The sequence below is a fragment of the Cornus florida genome, unplaced genomic scaffold, assembly GCF_030987335.1.
Source record: "Cornus florida cultivar Cherokee Brave unplaced genomic scaffold, ASM3098733v1 CherokeeBrave_3.0.0_Hap2_Chr11, whole genome shotgun sequence".
Taxonomy (NCBI): domain Eukaryota; kingdom Viridiplantae; phylum Streptophyta; class Magnoliopsida; order Cornales; family Cornaceae; genus Cornus; species Cornus florida.
Genome location: NW_026775581.1, coordinates 38,906,025 through 38,929,339, shown reverse-complemented (window position 1 = coordinate 38,929,339; position 23,315 = coordinate 38,906,025).

The following is a 23,315-nucleotide window of genomic DNA, read 5'->3' as shown; positions in this document are numbered from 1 at the left end:
TTTAATTTACAATTAATTACAATTAATCAAATACATCATTTAAGCACACAATCTAATTAAACAAATAATACAAATAACACCTACACAAAATACAAATAACACATAAATAAGTAGCCAATTAATCAAGTAACACTTAATTCAATTAAACACATAAACAGTTAGTCAAATAATCAATTAAATAATTAAAAAAATAAAATAAAAATAAATAAATAAATACCAAGACTATCCTTTTAAAATTAGGGGTATTACATTCTTCCCCCCTAACAAAAGGAATTCCGTCCTCGGAATTTGCCCTTACTTCCTTCCATTATTCTTCCATTATGCTTGAAAACTATAAGCGAAAAACATCTTCCTATTCCCAAGTAGACGCAACCTCACTATAAGGGCTCCACTTAACTCCAATATACCAAGTGGTAGACAAGGTTCCTATATTTTAAGAAACACAATAATCATACGATGCGTAGGTTGTATCAAATAACAACGTAATCCTCCCATGTCGACAAGGGAAAGATCTACATACCTCCAAGTGTCATAGAATATACGTACAAACTCCTATGCACCCAGCGCTAATAATTTGGTAAAGCTAATTCAGAGGCGACCGCCTCAATTGCGAAACACAATCTTCTAAAAGTCAATGTAATAAGTAAAATTTACCTTTCTCCAAAAATCACCTTCTTCCTATATAGAAAACAGAACGAGCAAACTACTCCCTGATAGAAAAACTCTAGTATACGAGTTCAACTATTTACAACATCCTACTATTGCCTCCCAACCGCGCGCAGTTCAATATAAAGGGAAGTATCTATTTCCGACATATTTTAAAATGAAGTCGAGATCTGATTGTACAACCCTTACTTCCATTTCCAACCAACAAATGAGAGGTATGCATTGTGAAAAATACAAAACCTCCAAAATTATCACACTAACCTCCTTGTGCCAATAATATCACAGACAAAATTTCGACAAGTGAAGTAAACACTTCCAATAGTCCATGAAAATCTAGGATATACGCCTCAAACATATCCTTTATGGTCTAATTTAATCTCTCGATTAATTCATCCGTTTATATATATGAAGTAGAGTTGCTGCTCCAAAATCTTCATAAAGCTCCTTCGAAATAGCACTTTGCATCCACTAATATGGACATCCACATGCTATAACACCACTATCACTGAACTATATAACTACTATGAAGTTCTAAAATAAGCATCACTCAAATTTATGTCCTCAAGCGATCTTTCTCAATCCACCACTCGGATTCCATATGGAAAATTGAAATTCTAAATCAATGTCGATCCTTCCCACCAACTATCACTCCTGTTTAGTTCAACTTCCATATTTGTTATAGGAAGTGGCTAAAGATTCCTATGATATCTAATGATCAACTTTCCACCTTTTTAGCAGGTTTTACACTTGGGGCAATTATATACACGTCCCTATCCGTACCTGTACACCAAAACTGACATTTGATGTCGTGATGTACCTTCTAACCGTCTGGGTGTACCAAGAAAAATTATAAATTTCCATCTCAGTCGCCCGACAGTTATATCACTATTTATAGAAACTACTAACTCCTCCTCCAGTACCTTAAACTCCATCTGAGTAAGGTAACACCTTCTCTAGGGTCAGCTCCGATATTCAAAATTGACCTCCTGAACTACCTTGGTAATAACAAGTGTTATTATTCACACTTTGCATCCATCTAAGCCGTCTCGTGATCCGTTATATTCGTATGAACTGATATCTTACCAGCTCGATCAAAATAGACAAAATGAAACTGATTTAATTTTATCAGTCAACCAATATCCCATCTAGAATCCTGACCCTTGCATCAAATCAGCAATCCCTCAACTAAATCCGTGAAAATGCTCTGTCATTTCCACTTCAGTATAGAAAATAGCTGCAAAAATCCAGTGATCTCTGATGGTCCATCTCTACTATTTAATAAATATTAGACTTAGAGAAAAAACACTATATTCCTCTTCCTGCCTGTCCTCCAAACATCTACTTCATACTGTGAAGCATCATATTTCTACTAAGGTGAATAAAGAACTAAGAGTTGTGAAACTCAATCCTTGCATCCTCCATCAAATTTGTCTACAGAAAGTACCGTTAGTCCGGTACCACCAGCTTTCGTCTGTACCCATTGTTTAAATTGGAGCATCTTCAAAAGCAAATTATGTAACTAAATCTATCCACCACTGATCCGTGATAAACTTGCCGATATTAAAAATCAATCGGTAATTCAATTTATTAATAGTTAACTATGACTTTAACTCAACAAAAGTCAACAAACTACGACCTTTCCATACATACCATGCACCTCATCTTTATATAAGTATTTGGTCTCATCATCTTGTCTTTGACACACCTTGCTTTTTTAAGACAAGTTAATGACAATCCGACTTCTTTATCTAACTTCAAAAGAATATGAAATCTTCCCATCCTCTACATAAGTCATCAATTTCCTTGCAACAGCTAATTGTTGCAAATTGTGACTAAAAAAATAATTTCATTTTATTTATGGAAATGAAGAGACTTAGTTTCCTCCTCCATGTGCAACACCAGCAAATTCCTCCCAATGACACACCCTCTTGAATAAATTCTTGATTAAGAATTTACTGATGAATATTTATTCAGTCTCCTATCCTCACTCGGTGTCATTCCAATAAGTACTTAATCCAGTACTAAATCCTTCTTCTGACTTGGTAACAACTTCTGAAATTTTCAAGAAGATGTTCAGCAAATCCAGCACCTCTGATATATCATCATGGCATTTTAGTGATCTTTATTTACCACTACCTCACGCATACCGAAACATTAACAATCACCAATATCATGACGTTGTAATATTATACGAATCCATACCTAACGTAAAGTATATCAAATCGTTCTAGATTATTTGACTCGTAGTGATGGTTTAATTATCCCATCCCAAAACACTCCATAATGACACATGTCCAGGTCCAATAGATTGGTTAGATTTATGTGTATCTACCAAATCCTATGACCGTATGTTCACAAATTTAGCATAAATAGCGCTATGACTCCATGTTATTAAAACAATAATTAGTTGATCACACACTTATGTCCTCAACTAAACCACATACCAAATCCCGAGTAATTAACAAAAAAAATAAAATAAAACACGTATGATAAACACAATAGAACAAAATATACTCCTACTTAGGACATTGTTCTTTCTAGAACAGAAAGTCTCCTTTGAAATCAACCTTACTAGATTGTTTCAAAATTTCCTTTTATAGTTTCGTAAATAATCATTTAACCTCGAAACATATCCTTTAAAACATCGCTTAAAAGCATAAATGTTTTCCTAAGCAAATACCAAGGGCTTAACCCTCATCCTCCTTATATGCGGAATGTAAACTGTCTTACTTGACTTTATAAATCGAATTAAAATGTCACAACATAATACCAATGCCCTCTTGTATATGATTTAAAAATTATGTATTTCATTCTGATAAGAACACATCCGATCCCCAAACTCCTGAACAATACTTCTTATATACCTCTTTTAGAGATGATAAGAAAGCTTAATTATTTGTAAATTGATCAACCCCAATTCTACTTATAACATTCGCTATACTATTAGCAATTCAGATCACCTCGCGTGATCTTCCATCTTCAAAATTTAGTATCCTCTCTATTAGATGCACATAAATCTCCTCCATTAGGATCCTCTTCAGCTCCTACTCCTCGCTTGTCTCCTTTTTGAGATCAACTGAAGTCGTGTTAGCCCCGATATGCGGTGACCTATCACGTACACCTAAATCCTTCCTTGGCTTATACTTTTAAAGTAACGCCAAATGAACCTAAACCATCGATCCCTAACTTTGCCTTCTGGTAACGAAATCGATAACGTACTCCTTTACTCCTTTGGGTCTTTACCGCTTTCACCTTGAACCCATCCTTTTCCTAGTGCCAACCATTCTATGACTACAGAATATAATTGACATCAGCTCCTTCCCAACAAACCGTAAATAGAGTACAACGAATCCTAATACGGGCTCTAAGTTTTAAGAGACGCAACGCGGAAGTCACATAACGAAAGACACTCCTAAGGACACTTGAACCTGGAGTGCTCTGATACCAACTGTGATACCCCCGAATTTCCGAATGCGGGTTGGCCAGGCCCACGCCCGAATACCCGAGGATATCAAAACAAATTGATAATAAACGAACACAGAGTACAAAAGAATAAAGAAGAATAAATAAAATGCTGACAAGAAACTAAAATGATAATCTAATAATAAACCTCATAATATATTTCCATTAATTAATAAACTCTTCTGATACAACTGATCCTCCAAAATATAACTCGAGAATCCATACTGTGTGGACCCCTAGAAAATCCAAACTAAACAAATGACAGTAATCTAAAACAGGAAACTGAATCATAAAGGAACTCCTATGTAGCATCGGAAGAATGAAGTAGACTGATCCCCGCTCAGCACGAACAACCTCTACTCGTGACGAACACCTGAAAAATAATGGTGGGTCAGGCCCACAAACAAGTTCTACTCTACTACAGTCCAAGCAGAGATCCGATACACGTATACATCCTAGTCAATCCAACAGTAACTAGTAATCCGTATATATATATATATATACACACTAAAGGAACCTCACTAGACTATAGGGTTGTCTCAACCTGAATAGTAGGCAACATGCAAAACGCACGTATAGTGGGCATGAGTACCTAGACCTACCAGGGTACACAACTACACTATATCTAGCTACACATCCCTGGCGATATACGCGCCCTAACCATTGATCCTGAGACTCAAGCTCATATCATGGCACCATACTTATATATATAAAATCTAGTAACCATCCTATCCAGTATAAATTAATCCTCCATAAGTCATTCAACTTGTTCAGCTGACCTGACTTGAATATAAGTAGGACTTAACATTTTAGTTAATCCATTCCCTTATATAATAAATTAATCATCCATAAGTCATTCAACTTGTTCAGCTGACCTGACTTAAATATAAGTAGGACTTAACATTTTAGTTAATCCATTCCCTTATATAAAATAGGTAGGACTTAACTAATAAGTTAATCCATCCCTAGAATGCCACCGTCCCATACCGGTGCATTAAATCACACAATCCAACAATTGATGTAACAATTAAGGAAATACATCAAACATTCCATAAATAACTATGATAAATATGATATCAAGTTATCACATAATAGGAATGACTTATTATTTCTTTAAACTTCCTATATCATATGTCCTACACAAACTGAATCTTATACATGATGATATTTTATTATACCGTTAAATAAGGATTCTCCATATCCAATTCATCCTACACATTTAATCTCAATTGCTAAAATATTTTAAAAGATTAAATCCATTCGTTTGTTTAAAACATTCAAATAGTAAGTATCATTATGATTGGGTCTATTTAAATTTATTAAAACCCAAACATAGTCCCTATTTAATCTTCAGGAATTTTAGGCATGTTTCTACGTTCCATCATTCCACAGATATGAAAAATACATAATTTAAACATGTAAAAATTCACATAAGAAATCAAATCAAAATCATGCATTTTATCAATTCATAACACAAGAACAGATATGAACCAATTTCATAAAACCTATGTTCTAACCCAATTAAACATGCATAATTATTTAATTTTATATGTTTAATAAATCCTGGAATTTTCTAGGCATGTACAGAAACACGAATCAAAGGGAAAGAGATAGAAGAAGAACTTGCCTTAAACTTTCGGATTGAAAGTTAAACTTCTTCTTCCTTGATCTTTTCTCTAAAGGGTTTTCTCCTCCTTCCTTCCTCTTTCTCCTTCTCTCTTTAACTCTCTCTCTCTAGAATATATTACGTGATATATTTTCACTCATTTTTCAACCTATAGTTGTGTATTTATAGGCTAAATAATAACCCTATTCCTTTTCCCAATCCAAGTCAACTTAATAAAGAAAAATAAAAAATGAAAATATTAAAAAGGTAACTTAAAATATGTTACGTATATAATCTATGTATATCCTTATTAATTAAATAAAATATATACATTAGATTATTTATTAATACTAAAGTTACCATAATATTAAAAGGTAACTTAAAACATGTTACGTATATAATCTATCTATATCCTCATTAAATAAATAAAATATATACATCAGATTATTTATTTATACTAAAGTTACCATAATATTAAAAAAGTAACTTAAAACATGTTACGTATATAATCTATCTGTATCCTCATTAAATAAATAAAATATATACATCAGATTATTTATTTATACTAAAGTTACCATAATATTTAAAAGGTAACTTAAAACATGTTACGTATCCTTATTATATAAATATATAAAATATATACATCAGATTATTTATTAATACTAAAGTTACTATAACATTAATAAATTACTTTCCTTTTTATATATATGTATATACATATAGAACTATCTATGGGTAATTATCCATACCCGTCTAACCTCCTATCCAAGTAGTCCATAAGACCCAATTAGTTAGCCCATTACCACTAACCATAACCATAAAATAAAATAAATAATCATTTAATTTACAATTAATTACAATTAATCAAATACATCATTTAAGCACACAATCTAATTAAACAAATAATACAAATAACACCTAGACAAAATACAAATAACACATAAATAAGTAGCCAATTAATCAAGTAACACTTAATTCAATTAAACACATAAACAATTAGTCAAATAATCAATTAAACAATTAAAAAAAATACAATAAAAATAAATAAATAAATACCGAGACTATCCTTTTAAAATTAGGGGTATTACAGTTATGGCTAGGGCCGATCACTTTTGTTTTCTACAGTTTCATTTACTACCATGTTAGTAGTATGATTTATGTTATTACGATACATGAGTAGGTGGAGGTCTATCCACATTTGCTTTCTTGTTATGTGGCTTTAGCATGCCTTCTTTATATACTTAGAGATGCCATGTTGTTACTGCATTTTTGTGACATGACTTTGTGCTTACGTGGAGACGTGTCGCATGTACCTTTGGTTTTATCTATGTGAGTAGATTTATTTATTTGGTAGTTGCATTCCTTGTCATATGCATGACTTCCATGTTTGATTCTCCTTTCTGTTTCCCTCAGTCGTACATAGTGTGTCCGATTTTGTTGTGAGATTCCTTGTAGAGGAGTTGTCACATTTGTTTGGTCTTGAGCTGTCCATTTCTTTAAGGTGGGAAGTGGGAGAATGGGATTCCTCTTCTTTCTTGGTTCGTGGTTGGGACTTCACAAGGAGTGAGTCTCTTCTCTTCGTCGCCTTGTGCGCAGTTTTGGGGTTGGTTGGTCCGTGAAGATCATCGTTGTCGTTTTGAGTCTTTAGCGAGGATTTAATGAATTTTGGTCGACTTACTTTCATGTAGGGGGTGAAGTCTTTGACCTTGTTGTCATTCATTTCAGAGGTGGAGTCTTGGTGTTATCCGTCTTAGGACTTGTGGTTTCCTTTCCTTCATGTCTTTCCTTGGGGAGTTTTGCCGTGGTTGTTGAAGGAGTTGTGATGCTTAGAGTGAGTTGATTGATGTGATATCATTTTTCGGGGACTTGTGTCCAATTGATTGAGGATTTATTTAATTCGTGAGGTGAACTCGATACTCTTTTGAGAATGTCCTTTGGAGACTTGCTTTGGTTTTTGGAGACTTAGATGTGATTGACTCTTAGGAGAAGTTTTGGAAGATCGTTGTTGGATTTGGCTTGTTTATGGAGTTTTCTCGTCCTAGCTATGGTTAGGCATAGTTTTGGTTTCGATGACTGATTGTGAATTGAAATTAAAGGATTTTGATTTAGCTTAGTGTTGCCAAGCACGGTTTTGAGAGATTCGTTTTGTGACTTTGGTTGTCAGGACTTGATGTGTGTACCACTTAGTAGACTTGTATTTCGAGGATTTGGTCATCCGTAGTAGGGATTTTGATCCGATGTTTGACTTCAGTGTGGTTTCGTAGTTGATCTGTTTCAAGATGATATCTGGGATTTCGGAGATAATGTTTTGCTTGTTAGACTTTGGACTCTTGATTGAGGTTGTTAATATGAGTATTTTGAGGCGTTGGAGTTGTTGGTTTTGTTGTACTGAGGACTTAGGACCTTAAGCTTAGCGATGCCTATGACATTGTTATCAGAGTTTTGGGATTAGCTACCCCAACTCTCACAAGATGCCTGGTTCCTGTAGTGCTTTTAGTAATGATGATTCACGACATTGATGTCATTTGTATCGAGAGGTTTCATGGGTAGACCTAATGGGGGGCAGGTTATGAATTAGTGCCTTATACTGTCATGCTACCTTACTGACGAGTAAGTGTGGGCGGGTTCTGGTCGCTATTCGTACTGCCACATTGTCCTTGTTTTGTACTTTGATTTGATCTGTGATGATCTTGGAGTTCTTTTTGGGTTGTTTTCGGATCGGTATGATGGTTCATCAGGAGAAATGCTTACGGTTGTTGTCTTTCGTTCTTTTGTCTGGCGTTGGGTTCTGTGAGTGACCTTTGACTTGTCGTATGGCTGTGTGGTCATTTTTCTTTTGAGAGGTTGTCCAGTCGTAAGCACGTGGGTGCAAATGTCATTGGCTTGAGTGTTGTCTTTCAGCTTTGGGGTTGTTTTCGTTGCATGTTGTTTGGGGTACTCGGAGATGTACTCCGTAGTTATCCTAGTTTTGCCTTTTATTTTGTTGGGGCTGGATTTCGGGGACGAAATCCCTTTAAGGTGGGAAGGTTGTAATGACCCGGTTATTTTCTTCCTTCTCCCTTTTTCCTCAATTTTTGCGGATAAATTTTTTCCATTGTCTTTTCTTTTCTGTGGATGGTTTTTCATCGCTTAGTGTCATCTTGAGTGCTCAGAATTGGTTTCTAAGACTCTTTCATGTGAATTGATAACTTCCTTTGAGGACCGAGTCATTTTCGCATTTTTCATTTTTTGAACACTATACGCTATTTCGTCTTTTCCCTATTCTGTCATTTTCCCTATTTTGTCTTATCTCCATTTGTCAGTTTTTGGCACAACCTCACTTCTTGTGCTCGGAGTTGGTTTTTGACTTCACGTATCCTTATCGTGAGTGGTTTCCACGAAGTACGTATCTTTACTTTTCCAGAAAAGTACTCTGGTTGCTCCAGGTGTCCATAGGGGCATGGATGCATAATTCTTTGAAATTAATTTCTTTTCTTGGGGTGTTTTTCGTAAATATCTTTTGAAGATATTTTATTTTAGGGGTATCTAAGAAAATATTTTTTTGGAAGATATTTTCATTCTGGGGCAGTTTCGCAATTAACCCTTTTTGTAGGGGCCATTGTGCAATTAGCTAAAGTTATTGCAAAATATCTCATCTGGAGCCTGGATCCTCATACGGGATTCATTTTCACTTTTTGTTGACTCGTAAATTCATAGAATTTCGTTCTGGTCGTTTTTCTCCAGTTTCAGAGTTTTTGGACCCGATTGCCGCTGAACTTGTTCGGGGCATAACTTTCTGCTCGGGACTCAGTTTTTGATGTCGTTTCTTCCGTTGTTCATATTTTCTTATTGTGAATCTTTTTTGTTCATGGAGTTTTGCTGTTTGAGCGCGTTTGCTCAAATTTTACTTTTCCGGACCCGGCGGGGCCGGTTCGGGGCACTTTTTGGATTTTCCTATAGAAGGGAACTGAGATATTTCATTTTTGGCGATCTCCTTCCTTGATGCACGACCAGCAGCTCCCATGGCTTCCAAAAGGGGCTGCCACCCTTCTTCTTCCATTTTAACCCTCTTCTATTTGTTAAAAAGTTGAAGTGCCTTTGCGTTTTGTGTTCGTGTTGACTACGCGCTTCTTTTACCCATATTAGAACCCATTTCCGACCAAATTTTGAGTTTGGTTTTGAGTTCAAGTAGTGATTTTCATGGGGCTTCTTTGGGATTCTTGTTCACGGCGTTGTCCCCGACAAAACCCCGAAGTATTGTCGGATTCGTAGCCGTTTCGTTTTGATGGCTTTTGAGATTTTCATCTCAAATTGAGGTAGGGGGTGTCTTAGGATTATATTTATGTTGTATTGATTGTTATATAAGCATATACAATTTGTGAGCATATTTTGTTTAAGATTTAGAATTTAATTTAATTAATTTCTATATTTGAGATTTAATTCATATGGCTTTGCGTATAACATGGAATTAAATTGTGGCATACTAAGAAATTAAGCATTAGTATGTTGATTAACATATATTAAATTTGGGGCATTTGGATAAGAATTACAAAATTTATTTAATATTTATCTTTCGTGAAAGTTTAATTCACATGGTGATAGCAGTACGAAATCATGATGTAATGTGACATTTGGATAGGCCTTGGCATGTTCTCTAACATAGATTAACTTGAGGGCATTTGGAATTGTTTAAAAATCTAGAGGAAATAAATTAATTAGTTTGATTAATTTTGTTTTAAGTGTTTTAATCACTTAACTTGTTATTTGATGTTATATATGTGATGACCATGACATGTCCTTCAATATATATTAAATTGAGGTTAATTGGGATTAACTTGGAATTTAGAGAATTTAACTATTTATGTTTAATTAAATTCTACTTTATTACTCCATGGATTTAATTGCATTTTGGAAGTTGTTTCTATATTTAAATCATGGATTTGAATTCAGTGTATGTTCACTTGATTATTTTTGAGCATTGGATAACATAATTGTTATTTTTATATTCATGAGAATATGTTTTCCTTATTGGATATATTGTTGCTATGTGTAAGGAATTGCGCACCTTGTATTTGACATCTTTCATGCCATAGTAGTTGTAGGCCTTGAGCATGTATTGTATATGTTTCCAAAATTAGATTGTGCTTGGTAAATAGTTGATATCTTGTATATACATGTTGATATATATACGTTGTTGCACAATTTGTTGATTTTGGAAACTTGGGGATGTCGTTGTTTGGCTACGGCTAGGACTTGGTTCTAGTACGGGGGATTGTCCCTCTATATAGTCTAGTGCGCACATAGGGAGTTTCCCCATGAGCTAGTAACCCTAAAGTAACTATGTTGTCGGTCTGATCCAGCGTGACGTCCGAGTATCCACTTGGTTTGATTTCGTATTTCATTTCAAGTTGATAACTAGATGATATCGTAACTTGTTGTTCCTTATTTGATTTCCTATTTTGAGCTTAAGATGTAACTTTGTGAAAGCATGCTTTGTGCGTTGTATTGGAAGTTCCATTGTCGGTTAAATTGCATTGATATCATAATTTGTGTTTTGATGTTCAAATATAGTTTAGGAATGATCCTATAGATTCATTTTGAACATAGACGCTAGGTGGCATGACCCAATCTTATTGGTTTCGTATCTTGGATTTCAAGTTGAGACTTTGAGAATCTATATATTCTTGCCTTGTATAACATGTTTCCATGTTGTTTGAATTGCATGAACAATGTGATTATGCTAGAAATGATCTAGGTAACTTAAGATGCTCCCTGGGTCTCATCTTGACATAGATGTTAGGTGGTATGAGCCCCTTTAACATGTTTCACCATAAGGTCATAATTGTAAAATGCTAGGTCGATGCATGTTTATCTCTTACGAGTAGCTTTATGTTACTCACCCCTACGATACTAGGGCATATTTCAGGTACAGGACTCAAGACTTGAAGATTTCATTGCCTTGGATCGTTTGGTAGCTTTATGTGTCAAACTTGTATTCTTTGATTCTACGTATGTAAAGTGTACATAAGTACACTCCTTTTAATGCATTTGACATGTTGGACATGAGTCCAAGGGTTAAGCAAGTTTATATTTGCACTTGTATTCAGTTGGTGCCATATTTTCCTTGAAAATGTAGTTTTATCAACTATAGAGGCTTTGTATGCTAAAACTTGTTAATGGAATGTAAAGAGGCTATAGGCCATGTTGGTACATCTATTTTATCATATTGCATGCACTTGTATACTCACTTTGGCAAACAACACCATCCTTGATGAAACAAAAACTCTAAGTAGCATTTTTAGGGAGTTTTACCCTATTCTGTTCCAGGGCCTTTTCGGGTATTTCACAATGCATTTTTTTCATTTATCCTCTTATGTCAAGTAGAAAACTCAATTTTGAGAGGGGTTTCTTCTTTGTGTTTTTCCAGAAAATTCCATCTTGGCCCTCAAAAATCCATATTTGTCCGGAAAATTCTTGCTGCCAGGTTTTGCAGATTTTTAGTGCAAATGTACTTGGTACTATTCATCGACTTTTTTTTTCTGAAAAGTGTGACGATCGATCCAAAACTTTCGGGGGTCTTGTGGGTATATTTTAAGGTTGCATTTTCAATTTAGGCAATTTAAAAAACCTCCCGAAGCCCTATTTCCTTTCCTTGGGCAGCAACTCGGACAAATTTTTACCCCCTTGACTAGATTTTATTGGGGGCATTCTGGGCATTTTACAATGCATTTTTTTTGTTTTCGTCCATGTGTGGGATAGGAAACTCGATTTTAGGGGGGGTTTCTTCTTTGAGTTTTTCCAGCAAGGTCCGTTTAGATGCCCGTTTTTGCTCTCAGTTGCAGCAGTAGTGGGCTGTCCTCGTCGGGCCGCCACGACATCATTTTTGTTTTTGACCTTTCTCCTTCGTACGGACTCCGAATAATGAAATTCTTGAGTCCATTATGTTTAATTTTTCATTGTCTTCCCAACGATGTGCTCGATAGCACTTGAATCCATTTTTTTACAAAATGACCATTTTGCCCCTAGGTTCATTTTTGTCCGTTTTTGAAACGACACTTCTGCATTTATTTTCCTTTGGGTTCCATGACCTTATTGAGGGTCACATTGGTGTTTTAGAGATGCATTGTATCTCTAGAGACCGTTGTTTCACCTTTCGCTTCCGCATTTCGGATCCGTTATCGGGTCATCTTTTGGTCATCACTAACGCACCAGGTTTACAAAACTTTGGCCGTCACATGAACGGGACTTGGTTTTTGATACTATTTATTTCGTCATGATGGTGCTTTTTCGTTCACGGACTTTTCCCGTTTAAACGCGCCTGGACAGTTTCCACTTTTTGGGGCCGCGTGGGACCCGTTCGGGACACTTTTGGAAAATCTATAAATAGGGGGTAGGAAAGACAAAAATCAAAATTGTCTCCTCTCTCCCATGGCTGCTTCCCTCATCTCTCCTCTTCCTTTTTCCTTCTTTGCTTCGTTTAATCTTCGTTCTCTTTGATTTTTCCATCGACAATGAAGGCTTTAATGTTGGACTTGACGAGGCCTTCGATTCCAACCGATTGGAATCCCGTTTTGGCCATTTTTAGAGTTCAAGATTTGGCTCAGGTTTGGATTTTGGTGTTGCCGTAAGAGGGTTTGTTGTTTCCTTCATTGTCCCTGTCAAAACCTTGAAGTGGCGTCAAATTCGAAAAGATTTCATTCTGGTGGTTTTTGAGATTTCATCTCAAATTGAGGTAGGGGGTTGTTGTATGTTTCTATCCCAAGTGTTTTAGTGTTTTTGGGACTTAATATATATTGTTTACGTGCTTGCTAAATCATAGTCTTGTGTATAGATGAAAAGTCTTTGAAATGACTTAGGATTTAGTGATTTAAAAGCATGTTTGGTGTATATATATGTGTAGCTTGCCAAATTGTAATATATATATATATATATATATTGTGTAGAGATATCATGTTAATTAATGGCTTAGGGAATTGTAGCTTATATGCATTATATAACTTGTTAAATGATTCAAAGCCTTGGAAGCATGTATATCTTGTCGTAAATAATTGTCTCGTTTACTAGGTTACTTGATTTTAGAGACTTTACATGTTTGGATGACAATCTCTTGTAAAGTAATACGTTTAATTACCTTGTAAGCATGTTACTAACTTGTTATAGAATTAGTACTTGTGGCCTCCTATAATGGGAATTTGACTTAGCATGATATATGATATCATTATCTTGTGTAACTTGTTTAAATATATCTTGTATAGGTATATTGCTTATTTAATATATCATAATTGATTACCTTGGAAAGCTTGTTACTAAATTATAGCTTATTTAGTACTTGTGGCTTAAGATGATAATTTGACTTAATTGTTGTTAGATATTCTTGTTTTATGTATAAAACGCATATTGAAGACTTGACATGTCATATGCCATTTAGACTTGAATTGTAGGACATGGTTTATGCGGATTCAAACTTACTTGTGCATGGTATATGGTTACTTACATTATTTATTTATAGAGTTTTGAACTTACTGATTTTTGAAAATCTTTTGAGGACATAATTTATGTGATGGCTAGGGTTTAGCTCTAGTACGGGAGACAAGGGTCTCTCTTTGTCATATAGTGCGCACTAGGTAGTTCCTTGTGGGTTGTAATTACCCAGAATAACTTTCTTGGTCTAGAGACCATGTGAGCACTTGCATTTTTATCATTTTTCTGGTCATTTTGACATACATGCATTTTATTTTTTTTCTTGTCGGAATTATAATTATTTCGCAAATGTGTGGTAATTTCATTAAGTGTCATTATTTGTTAAGAAATATGATAGACTTTATTATGCAAATAACATATTGGTCAATTAGTATTTCGTAAAGGGCATTATGGACTTTTTGTTTTACAAATGGAATACATGGTATTTGATAATTTGATAAAGGGCAAAGTAGACTTTTACTATGTAAAATAGTATAATTGGCATTTGGTTAGTTGTGAAAGGGTATTCTTGACTTTTATTATGCAAATGGCATGAATGGTATTTAGTAGGAAATAAAAGGACTTTTGAGTCATTTCATATGATTTTGGTTTTAATCCATGGAGGGGATGACATGTGTAGATGTATGTGGTCGCACCATATCCATTCATTTTATAACATATAGTATGCGTATTGTTTTGTTCCTAGAAACCATTTTGTAAAACCCAATTTTCGTGCTTTCTATTTACTTTCCATAGTGATACTTTTTAAGCTAAATTTTGGAAGCTTTGTGTTGGGATTTTGATGGGGCTTTGTGAAGGAAAAATGTTCCTTGGGTAGTGAGGGTTCTTTTGATATCAAACTTGAGTCCATTCTTTTGTTGCTCGGTTTGGAAAGTGGTGTTAAAAGAAGAGGGTTTTGGTTGCAAACAAAGAAGGAAGTGTTCTTCATTTTTTTTTTTTACCTTGGAAAGCTTTGATCCATCATTTTGGGTTGCTTAAAGTTGTGATTTTTGCTGAGTTTCAAGCTTCTTTGAGGTAAGATTACTTAACCCTCACACCCTTTACCTTTAAGGAATCAATTCTATGTGTTTTGTGCTTAAATCATAAGCTGCCAGTTTTGCGCTGTAATCTGCAGAATTTCCTGCACAGCGACCTGAACTTCAACTGACCACAACTTCCTCATTTTAAATCCAAATTAAGCAATTTTTGAGTCTAAATTGACTAGCTCGAAACAAGCTTTCCAATGATATCAATTTCAACCTTAGATTCCATCTGTGGAAAAAGTTATGACCTTGTAAACATAGGTTGCCAGTTTTACGCTGTAATCTACAGAATTTCCTGCACAGCGACCACAACTTCAACTGACCACAACTCCCTCATTTTAAACCCAAATTGTGCACTTTTTGAGTCTAAAGTGACTAGCTCGAAATAAGCTTTCCAACGAGACCAATTTCAGTCTTAGATTCCAACTGTAGAAAAAGTTATGACTTTATAAACATAGGCTGCTACTTGAAAATTAGAATATTGGTTGTTATGATATGGGAAGTTTTGTACTTGATTTTCTAAATGTTATTAAGCAATGTATATGTTGTTATGTGGTAAATATGAGTTAGAAGGCATGCTTCTTATGTTATACAACCATGGATTACTTAGCCTGTTAATTTACCATGCTTGGGTGTGGATTAAAATGCAATACCATGATATTGTATATGAGTTGAGATTTCCATATTTATTTCATTATCTGTATAGCATGTTATATAAATGTACATGCACCTCACATGAGCATGGGGGTGATGTTGGAATGAAAAAGGAAAGTGCAAATGTTTCATTAAATGGTTTTGAAAACCGGATAACAGGAGGTGCCTTGTATCCGTGGGTTTGGAAAATAAAAAGGAATTGAATCAATAATTTCAAAAACCGGATAAGGAGTTGCCTTATCTGTGCAGTTAATGGGAATCTAGAGGAGACGTAGGGAGTGGCTCTACGCGTAGTTGTGTCACTAGAGCCCCAAAATGATCACAAGGAGTGGCCTTATATCAAGGATAGATGATCAACTCTCTTCTCGTGGTACTGGGGAACAGCCCTAGGCAGATTACATTAACTTTTTTGTGATGGAAATGGAATTTTGGGAAGTGAGAGTTGTCAGTGACATTAGCATTGGCATTGGCATTACATGACAGTTCATTTTATTATCTCATATGATATAATGCTTTCCTCTGAGCTTGTATGATCCATTTATCTTTTATCCGTTCTTTGTTTGGATTCACGGAGGTATTAAGGAGTGCGCTTTAAGTAATTCCTGCTGAGCTATGGTTGCTCATTCCTATTTTATACATATCTTTTTATGTCATGGCACGGATGGTATGGAGGGTGTTCCTCCTCAGCTGTAGACAGAGTCGGGTCTAGTGTTATATTGTTTTATTCCGCATAATAGACTATGTTTTGTATTATATTTCCTATAATTTTCCTGGCATGTAATAAATGTTCTTTTAGACTTTAAAACTTTAAAGTTTTAATACTGGCATCTTATCTATTTACTTTCAGTCTTGATTTTATAAAGTGAAATAGATAGGTGAATGTGTGGTTAAGACAGGTTACAGGGATATTCATTGATTTTGAGACTCTGATTATTTATGTGTTGTGTTCACAATCCAAACTACGGTCTAGGGGTGCGACAGACCACGTGTCCAAGTCTTTCCACTATTTGATTTCGCATTAAATTCCGTGTAGTTAATCATGGATTACTTGTAGCTTCTAAATTGGTGTTTTCCTTGTGTATTTAAATCTCATTTTCTATACTTGAACTTGTATACTTGCTTGTGTATTTAAATCTCATTTAGTATACTTAAACTTGTATACTTGTTTCATTTATTTAAACCTCATTTTGTATCTTTGAACTTGTATACTTACTCCGTGTGTTTATATTTCATTTAGTATACTTGTACTGTGTATACTTGTCTTATGCGTATTTCATTTAGCTTAGTATACTTGTGCTTGTATACTTGATTTATGAGTTTTTCCATATTAATTGTATACTTGCGTATGTATGCTTAGATATTGCATATCTTGTTTTAATATGGTTTAGTATACTCGTAAACGTATACCTAAGTAAGGTGTAATTTGTTTCAACATTGTTTTATATACTTGAGCACGTATACTTGTATGTTGTCTTTCATTTCAATTGCTTATGTAGCTTGAGATGATCCCTTAGTTCACCTTGGAACATAGACGTTAGGAGGAATGATCCCTTGTAATGGTCTATATTGAACTTGCATGGCATTTGAATCTTTAGGGTATATGCATGCACTTCTTCATACGAGTAACTTGTTTACTCACCCTAGTTGTTAGAATATTTTTAGGTATGGATACCTTGGTTTGGGATATACAACATCCCTAGGTCACCTTATATATTTTGGAGTAATTTAATGTATTTTAACAAGCATGCAAGTGTTAGCATGCATCGTTTTCCCTTTTTAAGTTGTAATGCATAGTTAGGCTAAAATGTCATTTTTGCCTTGGAGCATGTAACGTGTATCTAAGTACACATTTTGGCACTTGTTTTATTTGTATGATATGTGGCCAAGGGCCAAACTGATGAGCGCTGAAAAGTACACATTTAAACCCCTTAAGGTTGAGCATTCTAGGACCTTTATCTATCTTATTTACCCGTTTTAGTACTTATTTGTGTTTTTGTCTATTTCAGGTCAATAATGTTAAAATGGGCTAAATATGAGTTCTTAAGGCCTTTTTGGAGTCAAACTAAGTCTTAGCGATGATCCGGAGCAAAAAGAGGCTTATTTGGAGCAAAAAGAAGCTGATACTGAAAAGCTGAAAAGTTGGATGGATCGCAGAAAAAGTTGGATCGATCGAACTTTTAGTTGGATCGATCAGAAAAGTTGGATCGATCGAAAAATAAGTTGGATCGATCGAAAAAGTTGGATCGATCGAAAATAAGTTGGATCGATCGAACTGGACATGCTGGCAGCAAGCTGTCACTTTTTCCGTGCGCACCCAAAAGTTCACCGACCAAAAAGTTGCGGGATTAGATATTTTTGGGCATATATTCTAGACTTAATGACTAAGAAAAGGACCTTATATATAAAGGGAAGCAACCCATTTGTAAAAGAGGATTCTTTAGGCTTTTTATTATTTTATTTTCTACATTGTAATTTTTATTTCTCTCTCTAGAAAAGTTAGAGATTAGGGTTAGAAGAAAAGAGAGAAGTGGAGGCACATCTCAAGAACACATCTCTAAATCCACTATCTCTCCATCTCTAGAGCTTCAAAGAAGAAGAAGAAGAAGAGGAAGAAGAAGATGGAGCCATGTTTGGAGCTTGATTCCATGACTACATCCACCTCCTCCATGATTGACTAGATCTACACTTAGGGCTTGGATGAGCCCTACGTCTTGTGCAATCTAAACCCTTGTATTTCTATTTTTGGGGATTTATATATATATTGTTGTGACTAGTGTTCTAGCCTTGTGAATTTCATGAATCTTGGTATATTTCTATGATTTCCATGGTCTAATTCTTCCTATTAATTCTCTAGTTTATTTACACGTCTATGTGTGATTAAATTAGGAATTATGTCTCACATGATTCATATGGGTTAATTCTTCCATTGATTCTCTATTTTAATTACATGTTGTCTTATGTGTGATTATTTGGGGAATTGATCTCTACACTAGTTTTTCTATATTAATTGCATGTCTATGTGTGGTTAATTGAGAATCTAGTGATGGCTAGACATTAGTGCTTAATGGAATGCTCTTGTTATGTCTTTTGATGGTTTATACTTATTCCTTGATGGATTGTACCTCTCCCTTAGTTTATTTTCATGCTAGTAGTGTAGTTGTAGTGTAGTGTTAGATGGGAGAGACAATTCATGCTTGTTCTTTGATGTTCCATGTTTTTTAATGCAAGAAGCATATGCTCTAATATTGTGGTGTAATGGAATTTTGAGCTTAATGAAGGATTAATGACTTGTTATGATATATTGTATCTTTCACATGTGTTTAGACAATATATTCCTCTCCCAATAGATATATTGTGGCCTCTCACATGATGTTTAGATAATACATGTTTAACTAAGTCATCCTTGTGAATTATTTGGACTATGAGCTTAATGAAAGGTTTAATGACTTGATTTGATATTTTGTTCTCTTCACATGTTGTCTAGACAATATATTCCTCTTCCAATAGATATATTGTAGCTTTTCACATGTTGTTTAGACATTATACACTTGTTGAGTTACCTTTGCTAGTCGAACCAATTTTGTTCACAACAATGTATTCCCCATTAATGGAAAGCAAGTGGTTAATTACATGAGCTTAGTGGTGATTCCAACACCCTAAGTCCTCTCTTCTCATCTCTTAAATCCATATCTCTACTTAATTTTATTTTAATTGCATTTTAATTAATTCTTTTCTAGAAGTAATCAACCAACCCAACTCTCTTTTGCAATCATTTGGTACGCTAGAGTCGAAGTTGAAATTCCAACACGTATAATCCCTTGGGACGATCCCTACTCACTCTTGCTACGTTAGTAGTGGTATTGGTAGTGGTTTTTATAAATTTAAATTTGACATAAAAGGCTTTTCTTGAACCACACATTCACTACATTTAGTTTGGCGTTTACAAGCGACCTCGTCACAAACTTCATTTGAATCACATGTATACTCTTAAATGTGGAATTTTACCTTTAAAGGGAATAATATGAAAATCAAGAGTTTTATCATGTCTTTTTGTATTGGAGTGTGCATTGTGTATGCAAATTTACTTTTTGGCATTTATTTAATATGTATGAGGTGTGCCAAGGGTCAAACACCATTTTGTTTTCATTTATGCACTTTGGATTCATAATTTGCTTTTGAAGGCAATATTAGGAAATCTGAGGTTTTAACAAGTCACTTTTAATTCGGATGGTGCAAAGTGTGCATGAGCACACTCATTAGAACTTATTTAATATGCATGACGTGTGGCCAAGGACCAAATGGTTTATTGAATGCATCTAGGTTCGGTTGTTGCAAGTTTTCCCTTTAAATGGCATTTTTCACGTTTTTGAGGTTTGATCGATCATACTTTGCATCAAGGGTATTTTGGAGCCGTAGATCATTGTAGCACGTCCTAATAGGCATATTACGTCTGCGTGCATAATTGTTTCTGTGCAAAACCATTTCCTTGGTGAAATGAACCTCCTATGGATTCATTTTATATTTTTTTTGCAAAATCTGATTTAGGGGCATTTTGGGGTTTTCCTTTTGGAAAATAAATTCCGATCTTGGCATGGTCACATAGAAAATGTGATTTTGGAGGGGGTTTCTTCACGACATTTTTTTGGAAAATGTCATCTCGCTTTCGTAAACCTCGATTAAAATCCAAATTTATGGTTTTCTTTATTTTTTTTTTTCCAGGTTTTGAAATCTTTGAACTTGGCACTATTCATCAACTTTTGCTCGAAAGTCGTGGCGACTGTTCCGCAAGTTTCGGGTTTGTTATAGGTGTATTTTAGTGTTGCATTTGCTATTCGAGCAATTTTTGGACCTCCAAAACACCCATTTCTTCTTCTTTGGCAGTAACCTCAGCAGTTTGGCGTTCGGACACAGCTTCTTGCGTTCGTATGTAATGCATTGGTTGGCTTACATTCAGACACGGATCTTTGCTTTCGAACACAAGGCACACGCAGGAGCCCCTTTGGGCAACCTTGACTTAGGATTTTGTTTTGGCCATATCTTCCTCATCCAGACTCGAAATCAGGTGATTCTTGAGTCAAACTTTGTTAATTTTTCGTTGTCTATCCAATGATATGCATGGTGGCACCCATTTTAGTTTTAAATGACCATTTTTCCCTTGGTCTATTCCTTGAAGGGTTTTAAAACCCTAACTTCGGTTTTACTTCCGCTGAATCATGGGATTCCTCGGAAGGCTAATCTTGTGTGTTGGGGATGACGTACATCTCTAGAGACTTGTTTATGTTTAACTTCTGCATTTTGGATCCATTTTGGGTCATCACAGGACGCACTGGGTTTGTAAAATCCAGGGCCGTCACAAGTGGTATCAGAGCATCCGAGTTTGAAAACCTTAGGACAATGGGTGTATATCATACTTATGTTGCCATGCTCTATGTGTTTAATTGCTTCTTGTTAACATGTTGGATGTGATCGCATGTTTACACACTTATGTGGATGTATGTTTAGGAGTTTACTTTTACTGCCTTAACATGTTGTATGTGCTTGTCTGCCTTAGCATACTGTATATGCTTATCGGCTTTAGTACATTGTATATACTTGTCTGTCTTAGTATGTTATTTACGCTTGTCTACTTAGCATGTTAGATATGTTTGTCTGCTTTAGCATGTTGTTTGTACTTGTTTATCTTAGCATGATTGTATGTTGCATACACTGACGTGCCTTATGTGGTTCTTTTCTACTTGTGTGAGTATGTAATCCATTGCTATGTCGCATACTAACTGTTTATTTCTATGTCTTGTTTTGGCATTGTGTGTTGTCCCAGCTTGGTTGGTTGAGATTGATGCTAGGGCATTGTCTCTTGGGGTCCATCGTATTTTTTGGATGCATTCTTGTCTTGCGAAGTTTTTTCCTTGGGTAGGAGAAATTCATTCTGTAAGGACCCTATGTTGGGAACCTTTTTATCTATTTTGTTGGTTGGGTGCTTCGAGACCTTGGTCTGACAGTTGATGCGAGTGAGGCTCATGTGAGCGTAGAAGTTTTTGTCTGGTGGAATGAGACGTGGGCCAGGGAGGCACCGTTTCATCTCCTTTCCTTCATGGCTTCACGACGTGGTCGGGGAGTGTCTGAGGTATTGGTATCGTCTCTTAGGGTTTCGTGGTGACCTTAATGTGATGACGTCATTGGGGTCTTGTTTCTAACGTCATGGGACGATAAGTCAGGATTGACTCGAATCCTTCCTTGGGGATTGGGAAGTTTGTTTTTGTGAGCTTCAACAGTGAGGTCCTCATGTCTCTTCTTCTTAAAGTGATGGTTGAGGATTGGATAGGTGTGTTGACCTAGGATCTTCTTATGTTGCCTTGGACAGCTCTTACGAGCTAAGGTTGGGATGTGAGTGTTTCGTGTAATTAATTGCATTGGTATAATTAATTACTCTCCCATGTCATTAGAGACTTGGGGTTGCGTGATAGGTTTCTGATAGGATCCTGTAGAGTTCCCATCGAACTCACCCACATCTTGACATGCGTTCTCTTGTTGGTGTCTCGTAATGGTTAGTATTGGGGCTATCCATTACATCGTTGTTTTGTTTTGTGTGGTATTAGGATTCCATCTTGGGTATGAGCTAGTCTTGGGAAAGACTTGTTGACCCTTTGTTTCAGGGACCTCAGTGTTCATTTTAGGAGATGATTCTTTTCCTCAAGGTGAGAGATTAGACTCATCTGGGTTTTTAGGATTCACTTTTGGTGAGATTGTCTTTTTGAAAGGCATTTCATCCATTCTTGCTTTTGATTTTATGGGATTGTTATTTGTGCAGTCACTCTTACATGTTTATATGCCTTGTGTTTTTAAAGCATGCCTTAGAAACACGTTTAGGGGATGTGACTATTTGGTGGCTTATGTGATGGTATAGATAACGTGTCTTTTATATACTATATTTGTTTATCATGCTAGCGTCATAGGTGATGTGTAACGTGTCTCTATTGCATGACCCCTATGTGATAGGTAGCATATTTGATTGCCCTTGTACACTATATGTTTAGTTGTATGGTGCGATCTGGTTTATGTACATTTATTATGAGTTGTGATATAAGCACCCTATATATGTATGTTTTATGACCTTGTTGTATTTAGTTCATTCCTTTTGTCGTTCCTGCACTGTGTTGGGGGTTGTGTGACCTTGGTTGTCGGGATTGTGTTGTATAAGCTACATGGTCGATTTGTGCCTTTGAGGATTTAGTTGTCTCTAATTATAAGCTTAATCCACTGTCTTGATTCATAGGCGTAGCCTTGTAGTAGGTCAGCTTTAGGATGACGTGGAGGATTTTGGGTGGATTGTCTTGTTGGGAGTCGTTGTGACTAGGGTGTTGATGACGTAGTTTGATTTTGTAAAGTCCGATCCATTGGCTTGAGGGCATAGACTTGTCAAGTTTTGGATTTGTGACTAGTGTTGT